Raw genomic sequence first — 18,131 nt, 5'->3', positions numbered from 1 at the left:
GACTTTTATTTTTTCTATTTATTAGCACATCATTTAAATTAAAAATCTCACTGAACTAGGATGAACTAAACTTAATCCTTTCAAACTTTCAAACTCAAAAACTCTAAAAACACTACAAAACTATTACCAACATCTTTTCAACAACTATTACTTTTATTTCCAGTAGACAAAAGTGTGCATATTAGCAACAAAGACACATGTGACCCAGTGAAAGCATGGGGCACATGGATTGTGCAGTAATTGTACTATCTGAGTTTTGCTGTTGATTTTAGTCTCATCTTGTTGACATGCAGTATCATCGGTGTAGAAAGAAAGGTGACAGGAAATGAGGCAAACACTTGACAGTCAGCAGCAATTCAGCAAATAAAAAGATCATCCTCCTTAGGGACAGTACAAAAAGTGCCACTTCAGCTGACTGCCCTTATAACTGGTGTGTCTGTGTTTGAATAGATAAAAAAGAGTGTAATTAGGCTATTTTTTTTTTTTTTTGAAGTGAACATATCGCATCCTGATCACAGATGACTTGTAATAAATCAGCCAAACCAAAGAATCCACAATTTGGATGAATGAATATAAAAGAACAAAAACAGACCTAAAATTACATTAACGAATAAAAAGGTTTTTCACTTGATTCATGTTGTGAGTGAAGCTTTTCTATGTTCTGTTCTACTATCTTTTCTCGCCTTTTCATAATGTTAATAAAAGTGACTTTTACATGAACAAGATCTGGTTTTCACATGCATTATATTTAACTTGCACACACACACTGGTTTAACACAAGGTCAGTCACTGAGGATATTTCCCATTGCATGAACAAACAGAGGTGATTTCTTATTTTCCTACCTCTCTGAAGGCTTAGTCATGCTTGCAGTGAAGCTGCCTGCTCAAAGTGAACATGCATGATGCAACTGATCCATTATCTAAGGTGTGAAGCCAGTGTGAATGTTCTGGAAACCTTGTTGGTTTTATTTGTCTTCAGTCTCTCCTGTGTTGGCTGCATGCTCATCAGACTATTAGATGCCCCCCCCCCCAACCCTTTTTTTTAGTCGAATATTGATTTTGGATGCCAATGCAGAGGCGCACAGTAATTGAGTCTTATCTTGATGGTTGTAGGTTTAATGATGTTGGCCGTGGCTGTAGATGCCTGTGGGCTGCAAAAAAAAAGAGAGGGTATAATATATATATATATATATATATATATATATATATATATATATATATATAAAAGTGACAGAACTTATGCTGTCCTGAAAGAAACTGCTCCAGTGCCCATCAAATGGATCACATGTTGGAAAGAAGCTGAAAAATATCATCTCGTTGTTGTATAATAACAGCCACTGTGTCAGATCTCTGCTGTCATCTGTGCTGGGTTTTTGTCAAACAAGTGAGGAAACACAAAAAGCACAATATGGGCTTTTTTTTTTTTTAAGAGAGCGCGCAATGGGGAAAGATTCCTGAGCATCTAATACAGAAAAATAAATCTGAGAAATGTAGATATGCAATGCAGTGCAATTGTTAGAAGCAACAACACTGAAGGACGATGTGTGAGTGAACAAGGCTGAACAAGTCTCTGCCTAAAACTGGCATTTTATCTAGTTTTTACCCGGATTCTTCTGACACACTCTTTGGGTTTTGATTGTGTTTAACCACCTCCTTCAGCCGGAGAAAGGATTTTAGTCATCGGACGTGGATTTTAATAGTTTTAAAGAACTTTCTGCCGGACTGTTTGTATTGGTGGCTAAGCTAATTAGCTCGCTCTGCTAAGCTAAGAGCTACATCCATGGCTGCCCCCGCTGCGGCTCTACTTACCCACCCACACGGGTGCGATGGCTGTCTCCAAAAATCACAGTCAATCGCCGAACTTGAACGCCGTATTTCTGATCTTTACTGGATCCGGAATGAAGAAAAACAGATGGACTCTGTCATTACACTGGGCGCAGGTCTGCCTGTCAACTTAGCCGAGTTGGACACCACCATGCCGGCTCCTGACGCTACTCCGCCGGTCTTGGCGAGCGGAGCTCCTGCCTCCGTCTCACAGCTGGCCACTGGCTCTGGGGTTGCGCCTCCTGCTACAGCCGGACCGGCTGCTTCGGTTCTGCCGTCTCGCCAATCGGATGATCACTGGCGCTCGCTGGGTGCTAAACCCAAACTTGTGCCTGCTGCTGTTCTGGACTTTACACCGAACCCGAGACGCAGAGCACACACCTCCACTTCCACCCCACGGCAGGAGCCGTGGTTCGTGGCATTAGGCAAGAAGGCACGTAAGACCAGCCCGCAACCCACCTGTGAACTCCAGCTGTCCGACAGGTATGACCTCCTGCGTATGGATGAATTCCCGCCGCTGAATGCAGGGTCGGAGCCGGTGGTTGTTCCCGGGCGGGTCACTCCGGCTGGTGTTTCCATCCCTGCGACTGAGGCTGGCGGTCCCGTCCCGGTGGCTCCAGCGGCTGATTCCATCCCTGCGGTCTCGGCGCACTCGGAACCTGGGCAGAGTGTATCCAGTTCTGCTGCCTCGTCGTCACGGCGCAGGCCGCCCAGAGACGCAGTGCGAGGGCACTCTCTGGGGTCCTCCCTTCGCGGTGCTGCTTCCAAGCCTCGACGTCCGGAGAGCACCAGGCCCTCATCTGATCGAAGCGAGGTTCAACCGGCACCCCCTCGTCCCCTCTCTCCACCAACCACCTTAATTGTGGGGGACTCCATCATCAGGCAAGTTCGCCTCCCCAATGCGGTCACTCACTGCCTCCCCGGGTCTACTGTGGCGGTCATCTTAAATAAACTCCCGGAGCTTTTGCACTCCCTGCCCTCCACAGTCACTAAAATTATTGTTCATGTTGGATGTAATGATATTGCTCGTAAGCAGTCCGAGCTGACGAAAGCCGACTTCAGAGACCTCTTCAGCTTCCTGCGCACCACAGGTCAATCGGTGTTCATATCCGGCCCTATTCCAACATTGGCTCGTGGAGATGAGCGGTTCAGCCGAGTCCTCAGCCTCAATACCTGGCTGAACCACGCTTGCAGAGACTCCGATCTCACCTATATCGACAATTTTAATTTATTTTGGAATCGCCATTCACACTACAAGCCGGACGGAGTACATCCAAACCTATTGGGCAGTAGGATGTTAGGCTTTAATCTGCAACATGCTGTACAGCATGCGGCACATACTGTTACAAGCGCTGCACGCGACTGACGGCTGTTTACATCACATACCCCCTTCCTGTCTACTCCCCCCCCGCCCCCTGTGGTAGCCCAAACTCCTGTTAGAAGTGAAAATCAGTCTGTGACCTCCGATGCAACCTCACTAAAGGCAATATTAAATCCTAGTGCCGCCGGTACACATAAGGAACATCCAAATACTATAACAACAATTAAAAGGAAATTTGAATCTTTTCAACCAGTTAATCAGTCTAAAGTCTTGTGGGACAAAAGGAAAAAACCAAAAGGATTGCTTGGTGGACACCTGAACATGAGAAGCATTATGTCAAAGACTGAACAGCTTGAAACACTCCTGACTGAATCGAACTTGGACTTTCTTTTTATTTCTGAATCATGGTTAACTGCATCTTCACCAAGGTCTACTTTTGCTATACCTGGGTATCACGTTTATAGGAAAGATAGAAAATCAGGCAGAGGGGGAGGAGTTCTTATGTATATACGTGACCATTTTAAATGTGTAGAAATACATCGTAATTTTTTACAAGATATGGAAAGTATTGCTGTCTCCATTATATTATCCCCTCAAATGTCTTTCACAGTTGTTGGTCTGTATCGTCCCCCCAACTCTAATAATACATTTTATGATAAATTTAAATCTCTGTTGAAGGAAATTGGTACTAAAACTGAGTTAATTGTATTGGGTGATTTTAATGTAAACTGGGCTGAAAGAGCAAATAGGAAAAATCTTAAAAGTATATCAGATCAGTATAATCTCACTCAAATAATCCAAGGCCCAACCAGAGTTACACAATCATCACAAACACAGATAGATCTTATTTTTAGTAACAAACCTGAAAGAATCACCAAATCTTTTAATCTGATAACTGGTATGTCAGATCACAATCTGACCTTAATTGTTAGAAAATTGGAAAAACATCGATTTCTATACAGACAAGAGGGTAAAAGATCTCTTAATATTATCCCCAAAAACCTTGTTGCCTCATTTGAGGATAAATTTAAGCAGCTGGACTGGAACGATGTAGTGCTGTCTGATGATGTAGAAGAGGCATCTAATATCATGGTGACCAGAATTAGTGAGACCAAAAATGAATTTTGTAAAAGGGTCTCACATTCACGGAAAAAAAATAATTTACCTTGGTTAAATGAGCATCTCTGGAAGTTAATGAAGCAGAGAGACTTTGCATTAAAGGCAGCTCTTAAATCTGGATTACCACATGATAAGAGAAAATTTCAGGAACTGCGAAACAAAGTAGTGAAAGAACTGAGGCAGGCCAAAGCTGATTATTTTATTAAACTTATCAATGAGTGTAAGGGAAATAGTACAGTGATTTGGGAAAATATTAATAAAATCTCAAAGAAGGAGGGGAAAATAATTCAAAATTGGGCAATAAAGGAACAATCAAGAGTAATTGAAGACAAAGAACAAATAGCCACAATCTTTAATTCATACTTTGTGGACTCAGTGCAGTGTTTGGCCAAGAATTTTGATGTAAGACCAATGTCTCTTGAACCTGCAAATAATGAATTCCCTATTTTTACAATTGAATATGTCTCAGAATCTGAAGTAATGAAAGTACTTGACTGTCTAAAAGCTTCAAGGTCCATGGATGTTTTTGATCTTGATGCAAGGCTTTTCAAAAATTATAAATCCATACTATGTAAACCCTTAACTCATTTGATCAATTTATCCATAAGGAACTCATACTTTCCTTCCTCATGGAAGACAGCAGTAGTAATCCCAGTTTTTAAATCGGGTGAAAGGAATACTCCATCAAATTACAGACCCATTAGTATCCTTCCAGTAGCTTCTAAAATTGCTGAAAAGGTTGTCTGTGATCAGTTGGTTTCTCATTTAAATGAAGGCAATTTTAGCCTTCACCCAATGCAGTTTGGTTTTCGAAAACATTACTCAACAGAAACAGCAAATTGTTTTTTTGTGGAACAAATCAAAAACTATCTTGACAAAGGTGGTGTTGTTGGGGCTGTGTTTTTAGATTTAAGGAAGGCATTTGACACAGTTAATCACAATATTTTACTTTCTAAACTTTCCAAATTTAATTTGTCAGCCAATGCCTTGACCTGGATGGAGTCCTACCTAAACCACAGGAAACAGTGCACAAGAGTGTGTGATAAGCGTTCCTCTTTTACAAACTGTACAGTAGGGGTCCCCCAAGGGTCTATTTTAGGACCAATCTTATTTAGTATATATATTAATGATCTTCCTCAAGTTTGTCCAGATGTTTGCACTCAAATGTATGCTGATGACACTGTGATCTTCACCCATGCAAGAAACAAAGATGATGCTGCAGCCAATCTGACTACTGCAATGAGCAAGGTGTCAGATTGGCTAGCAAACTCTTGTCTAACCCTTAATGTTAGTAAAACAACTTGTATGTATTTCACAAAGAGGATTAATAATTCAGTTAACCCTGATATTGTAATTAATGGTGAGGTCATCAAATGTGTGACACACGTTAAGTATCTGGGCATTGAAATTGATACAAACTTGTCCTTTAGAAAGCAAGTAAGTAGGGTCATTAAAAATGTTAAATTTAATCTGTATAATTTTAAGAGCATCAGGCACCAGTTGTCTCCATTCACTGCAAAACTCTTTGTGCAGACTATGATTTTTCCCCATCTGTCTTACTGTATAACAACTTGGTCACAGGCCGGTGTAACTGTACTGAAGCCTGTTTACTCACTTTACAAACAAATCTTAAAAGCACTAGATAAAAAACCAAAGGATTATCATCACTGTAACATTCTTAAAAAATATGATTTTCTAGATTTTGATAACTTCATGTTCTACTCTGATGTTTGTCTGATGTTTAAAATTATTCATAACCTGGCACCCCCTCCCCTCGTGGAATGCCTATCCTGCCCCAGCAGTGGCAGAGCTGGCAGGACTAGAGCATCTATTCGGGGTGACTGGGTGCCACAGTTCAGAAGAACAGCTTTTGGACAATCTGCTTTCTCCATTAAAGTCATAGGGAGGTGGAATTCTATACCTACACACATAAGAGACTCAGTAAGCCTAGTAGAATTTAAGTCCAGCCTAAAGCTCTGGCTAAAAGAAACACAAAAGTGTAACCACCTATGATTGACAGGCCTGTACTCTGATCACATTGATGGAACTTTATGTATTGTCTCATTTTTATGTATTGTATTTCGTGTACTGACGGTCGTTGTTTCTTCTGTCTGCCTGTCCAGGGACAACAGATGTAAATTAGCTGTCAGCTAACTCTGGTACAATTACCTTAATTGTGCACTGTCCCTGTAAAAATAAAGTGATAAAAAAAAACAAAAAAAAAAAAAAAAAAAAAAAACACTGTGGACGTCAACCTCTGTTTGCATTATGAAAGATAGCGCACATCTTGTAGCAGCATCTGACGCTACGAGCTGTTGTAAATTGTCTTGCAGATTTTGCCTGTTTACTTTGCAACTGATGCGAAATGATTCCATACATCATTACAGCAGCTGCCTGGCCTTCAACTTCCACATAAATATTTCTTGGAAAGATTGTTTACTCTTGGCTTAGTGCTTTGCTACAGTATAAAAGCCTCTACATGGCTTTATGATCCATTTTCAGTGTATATACTATACCTATGCTCTATGTGCTTCACCATGTGCTGCTCATTGTACATCGTGTACAATCCCCCCTCTAGATCTGGATAAAAAGAATGACTGCCACTGTAACACACACAACAAAAACATGCATCACGTCGTTGCTCACACTGCTGATGTCTCTGTGGCATCAATGAAAGATTCACGTGTCACTCACTGCACTTGCCAAACGAAGAAATTCTAATTTAAATACAGTAAACACACTGAAAGCAGACTCAACACGGAGCGGTTCATTTGGCTCAGGCTGAACGATGAGGCCGGAAAGAAGGTCAATATCTGGTTTCATTTAGATTACCCGTGAAATCAATTGCTCATGAGGAGAATGGATTTAATGAGTTGTGATAACAAGCGCAATCCATTTTTCTTTTAGTCTTTCGCAAATCGACCCGACACATGACAAATGTTCAGTGACACTTTAAGCATCACCCCCACATATGTATTTCTGTGTCTATATTATGTAAATGCAGCAGTAAAGTAGTAAACAGGCAGAGGTCATTAGGGATCCACTGCTCATTGCCAACCATCAAATCCAAGCTGGAGTAACATGATTGAACACACAGTAAGTGTGTGTCGCTGCCTGACTGACTGACTGTTGGTCAGATTGTCAACCTCCATTTTGACCAATCCACCTCAATCACCAACCCCCTAGCAGCTGAAAAGAGGGCATCTAGCCAGTCCACATAATAAGGGGAAGCGAGGCAGCGATGCATGAAAATGCCTAAAATGTCTAATTCATCTAATAGTCAGCCATCTCTGTGCTCTCTCTGTCGACAGCCACCGAGGGGCTCGGTGTCGTTTAGAGGTGAGAGCAGCATGAGCACAACCACAGAACATATTACTTTTATTCAATGGATGTGATATGATTGACAACCTCGAATTGCTTTGCCCACGACCTTGAAGGACTGGTGGTAGGACTGCAGACTGAAACTGTGGCCCCTGCAGTCGAGCCTCGTATTCCACTTATGATATGATTTTTTTTTAAATGTCCTACTGTATGTTGATGTTGTCGTCGTCCTGCCAGTGGATGGGGGAAAAAAAAAATCCTCAAGGTGCCATTTATAATATAATAAAATTGCTTCTTTTAAAAAGTAAGAGCCAGAGAGCTGAAGGGAAATGAGTTCACTGTGTGATGCAAGATGGAGGATGGCTTAAGACATCAAACAGTGGAAGATTTCTAACTTAAAATTATGAATTTATCAAAAGATTAGCAAATTAATTATATGCCCATGAGCTACTGAATTCATCAACTCACTCACTTCTGTGTGCAAATGAAAATCATTAAAAGTCTGAAAGCCGTTCATAAATAAAACCAAAATAATACATACTTTCTGAATTGCTCTGTGCCACAATAACCTGGATAGATGTATTTTAGTGATACGTTTAGATTTATAAAGTTGTAAACATTGAGATTTATGATTTTTAACTGAGATTCTCTCTCTCTCTCTCTCTCTGGCTCCATGAAGAGCGAATCTCTTAGAAAGAGTCACTTCAACTTATTGGATTTAGAAAACAGCAATTGTTCTTGACTTTGCAGCTTCAGCACCCAAGAGCAAAACTATCTGCAAACCAGCCATGTGGTATTTATTGGGCATTCATAAACATGCACCAATTCTAGTTGCTATGACTAAATCATAAGCCCCAAAAGTTCTCACTGAAACTCAACATTGTACCATGCAGGCTGTGGAACAGAGAGATGTGGACGATGATATGGTTCAAATAAATATAAAAAAAAACAACATCTGAATGAGGTTGGATACTAGACAAACAAAATTAACACAGTATTATGGAGTTTCATAGAGTTAATATTGCTCCTCTCTCCTATAACAACGGATGCAGCAGAGCTCTACCTATCACTCATATCATGGCACCTACATCACCCACAATGCAACTGAACTGCTGACACCGCAGTGAGAGATTTGAGTATGTTCTGTTAACAGAGCCTCATATAGCCACAGGCGACAGCGCCGAGCAGAGAGGAAGGGAGAGATTCCCCTTTAGAAATGACTGGATGTTTGGAATATAAAGCGAAACAAAGCTGTGTACGACTGCTATATGTGGAATAATATGAATAATAAAAATATAAGCAGAGAAGATGTCTGTGTCCAAACAGAAGCATAACACGGAAAAACCAAAGTCTCACTTCTCTAATGAGTCTGAATTTTAACTGTCTCACCTTCGAGAGTCTGTCACCTTTTGTTTCTGCTGCTGTTTATTTATATACATCATGCTTTTGTATATTCATTTTAGACTAATGTGTGATCAGCACCTCTCAAATACTTTTGTATTTTTCTCCGCCAGACAAAGTGGTGACAAACGTTGAGATGTCCAGAGACAATTTCCTGTGTTTTCCAAGTTCCCTCAATTTTCTCTGAGTCACTGCCATCTATCCTCCTCAGACCTGACTGTCCTCTTTTTCTCCACAGTCCTCCTCTCTCCTTATCTGCCCACACACAGACAAGAAACACACACACACACACACACTACGGAACATATGCATGTGGTGCAATGAAAACATCTATCCTCAGGAGAGTGTGTCCCAATGGCCTCAGCCAAGTGTGTGTGGGCTGATGAGGTGAAAGTAATCTAAATGGTGTTCAGAGCAGCAGAGGTGACACATGACACACACACACACACACACACACAATCATGGTAAATCGTATCATCGCACCCCCATTGTGGCGTATGGGCTTTTCCAGCGGACGCCATTGCTCCAAAGGGGGCAAAAATATCGAAAATGAGTTGAACCTCCGCTGAAATGTGGGGTCACAGCCTTTCTTTGCAATTTTCTGTCCTTTTCTCTCAGGAGTCAGAAATCGAGCATCAGAAATTGGGGGAAACTGCTGTCGAAACAAGTCGAAACAAAGTCACAAAACAGCTTTATTTTGCCGGTTATATATACACGAGCAGGGAAATAACCAACTGGGAACAGATGAGACGACCAGAAGGCGGTTTTATATCTTTCCATGTTTGAAACGAAACACAAAACAAGCGCTTGTGCGTATGTGCGTGCGTGAGCGTTGTGTTTTTACGCGCGCAGGCTGGCAGTGGTTCACTGGCAGTAATTTCCCTTGTCATATACGGCCGTGTTAGTAAAAGATGCGCTCACCTGTCCCTGAGCTGGTTTGCAAAATGTGGAGCAAAGCATCTCCTGGCGCACCGCTGCAGCTTGGGCGGTTAAGTGCAACTTGTTTTCATCTTCAAGGACAAGGTGACCCTTCGCCGTTGATACTAAAAAAAAAAAGGAAAAAAAATGAGAGCATCTGATCTTCCGGGGATATTAAAGTAGACAAATAGGCATCATCCCATCAGTACAGCAACAAAGCAAAGTCTGTGACACAGTGTGAGAAGAAAGAAAAAACCTTGGGTTGTTTGCTGCGACACCAAAGGACAGTTTGGCAGTTTGACAAGCTTTGTGCTGCACTTTGAAAAAATGAGAGCATGAAATGAGCTTGAGCATGTGATTAAATGTGTAAAAGTTAAGATATTTTACATTAAAATATAGAATGCAAACGTAAAGGTCATTAGACATGATGATGATGTTAACAGGTCATCCATAGTATGACCCTAGACTTCATTAAGATCACAAAGATACAATAAGGTATAAGATCCCTGCGATCACAGTATCGACCAATTTATCATGACAAAATCAAAAGATAAAAGTTGGAAAGTAGATTTATAATGTACTTTAAATCTTGGCCAAAAGATGTATTTTGAGATTCCCTATTTTTCACTTATCTGTTTTTAGAGGAACGATTTCATTTTGCTTTATCCATTCCTTGGCTTGCTGATATATTCATAGAAAACAATAAGTGTTCTTCTGCATGCATACAATCTGAATCTTGGCAATTTCTTTCCTCTAGCTTTGCAGTATCTACAGAAATGTAATCGGTGTGTCTGTATTAAAATTCATGAGAACAGATAAGACGAGGCTTTCATTAGTGTGGGATTCTAAAGCTGGACATTTTTTGGGGGGGAAAAGGAAAAGCCAAAACATTTCCAGAAGCACTTTCTGGGATCCCGTCTGAGGTCAGAAAAGCAAGGGAGCTTTAGGGTCCTAGGACGGGATTCACTGGATTATATGTGCTGCCGATGGTGGACACGGTGTTTACAACATCACAGCCTGTGTGATGTGATTGGGCTGCTGTGGTTCAGGAGGTCAACTGGGTCATCAGACAGGATACCAGTGGCCCTGATGTGTTAGTGAACAGCAAGTATTGTAACAAAACTTTAAAGTGACGACGAGGACTTTCGGAAAATGGACGAAAGCGAAAGTATTTGCCAAGAATGTTTTCATTAATCAAGAACAAAAGTCGGAGGTTCGAAGACGATCAGATACCGTCAACCCTAACTATAAAGACAAAATGATATATTTATCGAAAATGGACAAAAGTGTGGGTAATGTAGATTCATCCACAACCAAAAGCAAACTTATCAGGGTCTCGTTAAGTGGTCAGTAAGACTAGAAAACTAAAATTTACATACACTTTAAAATAATAGCCAGCAGAGGGCGCTTAAAGTACACAAGGTAAAATGAATTACTTTTTAGTCAATATAAGTCAATATTATTGGATGTTTTTCCCTTACTTCTTCTAAAAATCTAGCGTTAACATACTTGCGTGCTACACTGTTTTTTAATGTTCAACAAATAAGTCTTTCAGTACGATATCAAACACTTACCAATAGCAACTTCATGTGTAAACAGCTGACCAAACTTCATCCATGTTAACAAGCTGCCGAAGGCCACCTTTTCCCTTTAATACACCTGAAAGCACAACAATGAAGAAGAAAATGCAGGAGGTTCAGATTTCGAACACAATATCGTAACTTAATGTGATCAAGACTAAATAAAGCTGAATGTTGATACTGTTTCAGTGGCAGTAGCTTAGCATTAAGCATGGTTCCTGAGTTATCTCTCACTAAAATGACAGTGCTATTTAAAAGAGTGTATCAACACCCCCAGATCTATATAAAACATTCCTTTCATGAATAATAACAATATGCAGTGGTATTTTTTAAACACATAGGCAATGGCATTTCAATTACTGTTCAGTTGAGTTTTTTTTTTTTTTTTTTATCAACTCTCAATGTGACAGCAATTGGGTGGGTGGAAACAACTCTGATTTTGATATGTGGACTTTTTAAAAGACACCAACATCCAACATTTCCAACAGCTGGCTCGACACACTAAGAGAACTGGTGACGGTAATTCGGTCACAAAGAATCGGCCCATGTGTGAAAAATGGAGCCATTAGTGCGGGGCAGCAGGCTGCTTATTGAACAGGCTCATTTTGAGCAGAGGTTTTCACAAACTTTGCACATGTTTACATCCATCCTGTTAACATTACACATGCACGTTCATGGCAGAAACGTGTCGCCACATGCTCATTACCCCGCAGCTGCAGCTTCATCAATATCAATACTCTTTGGTAACAAACACAAATGGGTTCATCAATAGCCAGTTAGCCAAGTGATAGTGCGTATCAATATGGGTTTGCTCTGATGTTTTGGCAGAAGCGAGGCGCTACCCTTTACACACTGACCCCACAGATGCTGCATTGTCCAACAAGAGACATGTTAGGGAGGGACGCTGGCCTACGTTTGACACTTCTCTTTACTTTCATGAAAAACTAATAAGGTGCAGGTGCCGACACTCTTTGTCACCGGCCTGAACTTCTGGCGCTGACACACCTACTGCTAATTAATAGAGAGGACAGGAGTGGAGTGCCGTGGTCCTCTCCTGTTTTAATCGTGTGTCACGCTGTCACCAGAAATTTGTTTTGTGGCGGGGACTCGGGCTGTGACTGCAGGCTTCCTGACAAGTCTTCAGGCGCCTGGTTTCTAAGCACCAGCTGGTCACTTATTAGCTCTGGCATTCATTGGAAGTGCTATTGATGCACAGCTAATGGAGGAAAACAGTCTCGACTCCTGTGCCTGTTTTCTCAGCCTCATAGCCCGGGTTGGCAGAGGACAATAAAAACAGCTCCTGTTACATCGGTTACACCTTGAAATTTATGTAGGAAGACATTATAAATTCAGTGCTTCTAATTAAAGCTTGAAAAAGTAATCATCTGATTAACATTTCCTCATTAGAGCTTATCAATCAATAAGATAATAAATAAATAAAATGCAAAAAAGAGAGGAGGTGTTTCACAGGAAGAACTACCAGATATAAAAGTAGAAATAAAATGCCAGGTTTGAGAGGAAAATCTGATCTTTCTCATAAAAATCATGCAGACATTCACCTGAAAGCAGGCGGCAGAGGAGATACGTGATGCAGTAATATCCTCGGAAAATTGAAACTTGACATCCGGATACCCATATGAAGTGATCCAATATACACTTATTCATCTACTTTAGAGGTAATGATTAAAAAAAAATCATGCCTGTTAAGAGCCTTGGCTTAAGGCCAGAGATTTCAGAGTAAATGATTCAGCCACAGAATTCACCTCAGTCTCAGTCAAATCAGATCACTACCTGCTCATCAACCACCCAATTATGCAAAATATTTTTGTGCTCAAAAACTATAAACGTGCATCATCATTAGTGCAGCTCAGCACTGATGCGTAGATGAAAAAAAAAAAAAGGTTTGTTTACTCTGAAGCCTTTTATCGCTTCAGATTGAACTGTAGAAATCTTAAATAAATAACTTGCCCTGTCTTCATCTCCACTCGAGGCTGGAGGCTACATTTGCCGTAACACACATGACTATCCAACCAAACTGCCAGTGCCCGAGTTGCATCAGGTACATAAGGCAGGTCCGGTACCAGTTTTTGACAAGACAGAGGAATATGTGGGGAAAAATTGACTGATCTGTCAAAAATAAAACTGTCCATCCACCACATCAAGCACACAGGAGAGAAGAAGATTTGCTCCCTCTGTCTGATAATATCAAGACATCATGATGCAATCTTTGAGGTCAATGTTTTGCAACCAGTCTGACGTACTTGTACTGTCCTGTATACCACACGTTGAGGCTGTGACAATGCTCCATGAACAATGTAGAACATAAAGCGTAACGTAAATAAATAACATAAATTCAGCAGCAGGGGTAGCGTTTTAAAACTAACTATACATGTTTAAACATCAGGTACCTACTCTGGTTTTACACCTGAATCCAACTGGACTATTACAGTCCAAATCATTTTTTAAAAAGAGTCCAATCAGAGGGCAGATGGTTCTGTTATCCTCTCACCACAGGACCTAGGTGTAGTTCAGTTTCACATTCATAAAAAGAAAATGTTTACCATTATTTTCTACAGCATCATTAATCTGAATAATAAAACCCACCTGCTTGGCTGAAGAATCTGCACATGCACTATTTTTTCACAGATCTAAACCTTTTCTACACATGAACAAACTTGGATTTCTCATTAAAAAGATTTATTTACGACTACAAATTATTTGTGATCACTGATATGAGCTCATAAAATGTGATGATAGTTTTCATCTATGCTTCAGTGTCCTCAGCAGCTGGCCTATCTTTATGGTTTTTATGCATTTTTCAACAAAATCTTTATGCAGATCTTTGACAAAATAAGATGCAGATGACAAATCTCTTTTTTCTTGTCAGAAAGACACTTAACAACCACGTCTTTTATAAGACCTGAGATTATTAGTGTTCTCCATTGTCAGCTGCTTTTGTGATATAAAGAGAAAACACCACTAGGTGAATCATGATAAGTCTAGGTCATTATTAATTGAATAGATGTATTGCCAGTGGCAGATCACTGATTCTTTTTTCCTGCAACACTTCCCACTTCTACTGTCTCTACTCTGATCTGTCTTCTCTTTCTTGTGAGTGATTCTGTGCTTTCTCTGTCTCCCTCCTCCATCATCTCTTTATTAGTGTGAATGCTGGAAGCATTCACACTATTGTTATTCGGTTCGGCCATTTTCTGCCTTTCTTCGTCATGTAACTAGTCCTTCATACTTTGTGCTATTTCAACAATTCAAATATCAAATTGTTCAGCCTTTTCGGGACAGGTGTGCTATGTCTTTTCTCTTTTCAACTATTCATACTTTTTGCAATATTCAACTATTTCTGATTTTTTTTTTCCCATAGAGAATGCATTGGAACAGTCTTGAAACTCTTCAAATCTTCTTACTTCTTTCAGCCTTTAAAGCGTCCACATACTTTCAGCTAGAGACTTCATTCAAATTCTGAGCTGTAGACAAACTTCTAATGTATTCATCCTGTATGTACAACTTTTTTCATAGCTTGTACCGTTTTTGAGATAAATCCTTTAAAAGCACATGAGGATTTCTGACAAATTTCACACTTTTCAATGAGTGTGTATGGGGTTGGGTCAGAGTGAGTGACATCATCGTTAGAGTGAGAGGGATCGAAAAAACATTCAGGATTTTTTCTGGATAAATTGCCAGCACGGCCACAAATTAAACTCTAGACACATGATTTCCTCACCGGTTTGTAGCCACACTTGTTGTGTCTCATTTAATGTGTTCAAAACAGCAGACAGACTTACAGAATTGTCTCAGTGAGCCTAATTGTCCAGCTAGACCCGCTCCAGTGGCTCATCCACTTCAATATAAAAGTAGGAGCTGATTTTTTTAGAAAAGCAGAAATGCCCCCCTTTTCTACCTTGCGACCCTGAGAAAAGTTTTTGCCCTACAAACATTTAATGCACATTGCCTCGCTCAGGAAGGTCTGCTTGCGCAGATGGTCAGATGGCCACATTCTGATTAGAGGTACGGTTCTCTTTTTCTGGGCTGTTTTGGGAAGCTGCTCAGAGCTCAAATCTCTCTGCTCTGCTCTGCTCTGTGTGCAGTTGGTCCAGCTGTAGGGGCCAGCTCGTTATCAAAGTCTATAAATAGAACAGTGCAGGTGCAGCCTGGCTGCTCGTTAAGATGTTTTTAAACACAGCCCCACACACACACATGATAAACCAGACTGACAGAGGATGTCCACGCACAAACACAGGCATCACACTCACACAGGACAGGACACACACAGACACTCACACACAGTCACACATGCACGCATACACAAACAGATAAACACACAAACACAACACTGTTCCACACAGTAAAATGTAAGCATGGTAGTCGCCATGGTAACTTCTGAGGGCAGGCTGCCACACAGGTGTAATCAATCAGATCATTAGGGAGAGAGGAGTTTTGTGGCGCTTAAAGGGATAGTTCACCCTAGAATGATATTTCGCTCATTATCTACTCACCCTCATGTGGACTAAGGGCTGGAAGAATTCTCAGAGTCCACCGTCCCTTCTCTGAGTTTACAGGGGGTCTTGGCGTAGCAGTGCATGTCCATATAACGGTTGCAAAGGGACACCAGAGCTCTTCGTAAAAAAACACACACAAAAAAACATCCTGGTCCGTCCAAATCTCGCGTGATTCGCAGTAACCGCACTGACGCCGGCGCAAATCACGCGAGATTTGGACGGACCAGGAAGAGGAGCTTCGAGAAGCTTCCGCTACAAACAAGCTTAAAATATAGACTTATTTAATTTTTTTCGGGACAATTACGCAATTTGGGGCTTCAGCACAAGACGGACATTACATACGAGCATCATGGAGGTATTTGGATGTTTTTTTGTGTGTGTTTTTTTTACGAAGAGCTCTGGTGTCCCTTTGCAACCGTTATATGGACATGCACTGCTACGCCAAGACCCCCTGTAACTCAGAGAAGGGACGGTGGACTCTGAGAATTCTTCCAGCCCTTAGTCAACATGAGGGTGAGTAGATAATGAGCGAAATATCATTCTAGGGTGAACTATCCCTTTAACAGTTTTACTTTCTGCACATGTACACACAGACAGAGAGACCGTCAGACTCACACACACACACACACACACACACACAGGTTTTCAGCTCAAATTCATCAGGCTCTCAATTATTTTATACTTTTGATGTAAACATCTCCAACAATTTATATTTTTCTCATGAATTTAAGTTCAGACGTTTAGTCTTTCCAACTCTATTAATAGTAGTACAATTACAGGTGGAGCCTAGGACATAGGATGCAGCTTTTAACATGTGTCCTATCTATCTATCTATCTATCTATCTATCTATCTATCTATCTATCTATCTATCTATCTATCTATCTATCTATCTATCTATCTATCTATACCCCTCCCTATTTTTTAACCCCTCTGTCTCCTTTCTTTCTTTCTTTCTTTCTTTCTTTCTTCTACTCCTTCATTTGTATTTTACGTAACTTTTTATATCCTTCCCTCTCTATCCATCCATCCATCCATCCATCCATCCATCCATCTACCTCTTTCTATCTATCATCCCCCTCTCTCTTTTTCTTCTTTCTTTCTTTCTTTCTTTCACTCCATTTCTGTCTTTTTACTTCTTTGTTTGTTTGATTGTTTCTTTCTTTCTTTCTATTCCTTTTCTCTTCCTTTGTTTTTACTCCATTTCTTTCTTTCTTTCTTTCACTCCATTTCTGTCTTTTTACTTCTTTGTTTGTTTGATTCTTTCTTTCTTTCTACTCATTTTCTCTTCCTTTGTTTTTACTCCATTTCTTTCTCTCTTTCTTTCTTTCTTTCTTTCTTTCTTTCTTTCTGTCCTTTTCTTTTTTCTCTCTTGTTTCAATCTTTCTTTCTTTCAACAATTTCTTCAGCTCATTCAGCATTGCTTCCAGCATTCACACCATTTCCATTCTTGGAAATGTTTTTTCTAGTTCCTCTTACTGTCGCTCTCCTTCACTTCTGTCTTGTCTCTTTTCAGAGAAGTTGACCTCTCTTTCGATTACTTTCTCAGTGGTTTGCCTCGCTGCTCCTGACACACTCTTTTCTTTTTTTATCTTCTCAACACCTTTCTCTCGTCTAGTCTCTTATACTGTCCCACCCTCTCACCCCTCCCACCCACCGGTGTGATAACAGCTGTCTGCCAGCTGAACAGCTGTGCTCACCTGCCAGGTCGAAAATAAGGTGATAGTTTTGGCACCACTGAAGACCATCGGAGGAAAAGGGGGTCATTCACATTCTCGTTCGAACCTCTTGTTGGTGTCATTTCTCTGTCTCGTTCTCCTTGCTCCCTTACACAAGAAATAGGGAACAAATATTACACCAAAGATTTCCCTGGCCAGTCCTTGATATGAGTTCTCGAAAAGACTCTCAACAATAAAACTAATAAGATAAACAAATAAAACCACAGCTGTCCCATCATGGTCAAACTCAGTCACTCTATTCAATTCAATATTTCAATTTGTCTCCTTATGCCATGAATCAGAATTCAATACGACCAACACCACCACTGCAAACACATAAACACACTTACTACATGGACATGTAAAAACATTATGAAAATGTGAAAGGAGACAGTTTTGGTGATGAAACTAGAAACT

The 18,131-nt window shown here is 40.5% G+C and overlaps 1 long non-coding RNA gene across 1 annotated transcript; it reads right to left on the bottom strand.

Annotated features, from left to right (window-relative positions):
* Positions 1 to 9,913: 9,913 nt before the first annotated feature.
* On the bottom strand, positions 9,914 to 17,825 carry LOC146960009 (uncharacterized). Its single transcript, XR_015035542.1, has 3 exons — positions 17,697 to 17,825; positions 11,479 to 11,563; positions 9,914 to 10,029 (listed from the first exon to the last, which is right to left on the bottom strand). It is a non-coding gene; the product is annotated as an uncharacterized LOC146960009 (long non-coding RNA).
* Positions 17,826 to 18,131: the final 306 nt, after the last annotated feature.

Source organism: Trachurus japonicus, unplaced genomic scaffold (assembly GCF_045865225.1).
Source record: "Trachurus japonicus isolate A0001 unplaced genomic scaffold, Traja_1.0 AP030781.1".
Lineage (NCBI taxonomy): Eukaryota > Metazoa > Chordata > Actinopteri > Carangiformes > Carangidae > Trachurus > Trachurus japonicus.
This window is presented reverse-complemented; position numbering and strand designations above follow the sequence as displayed.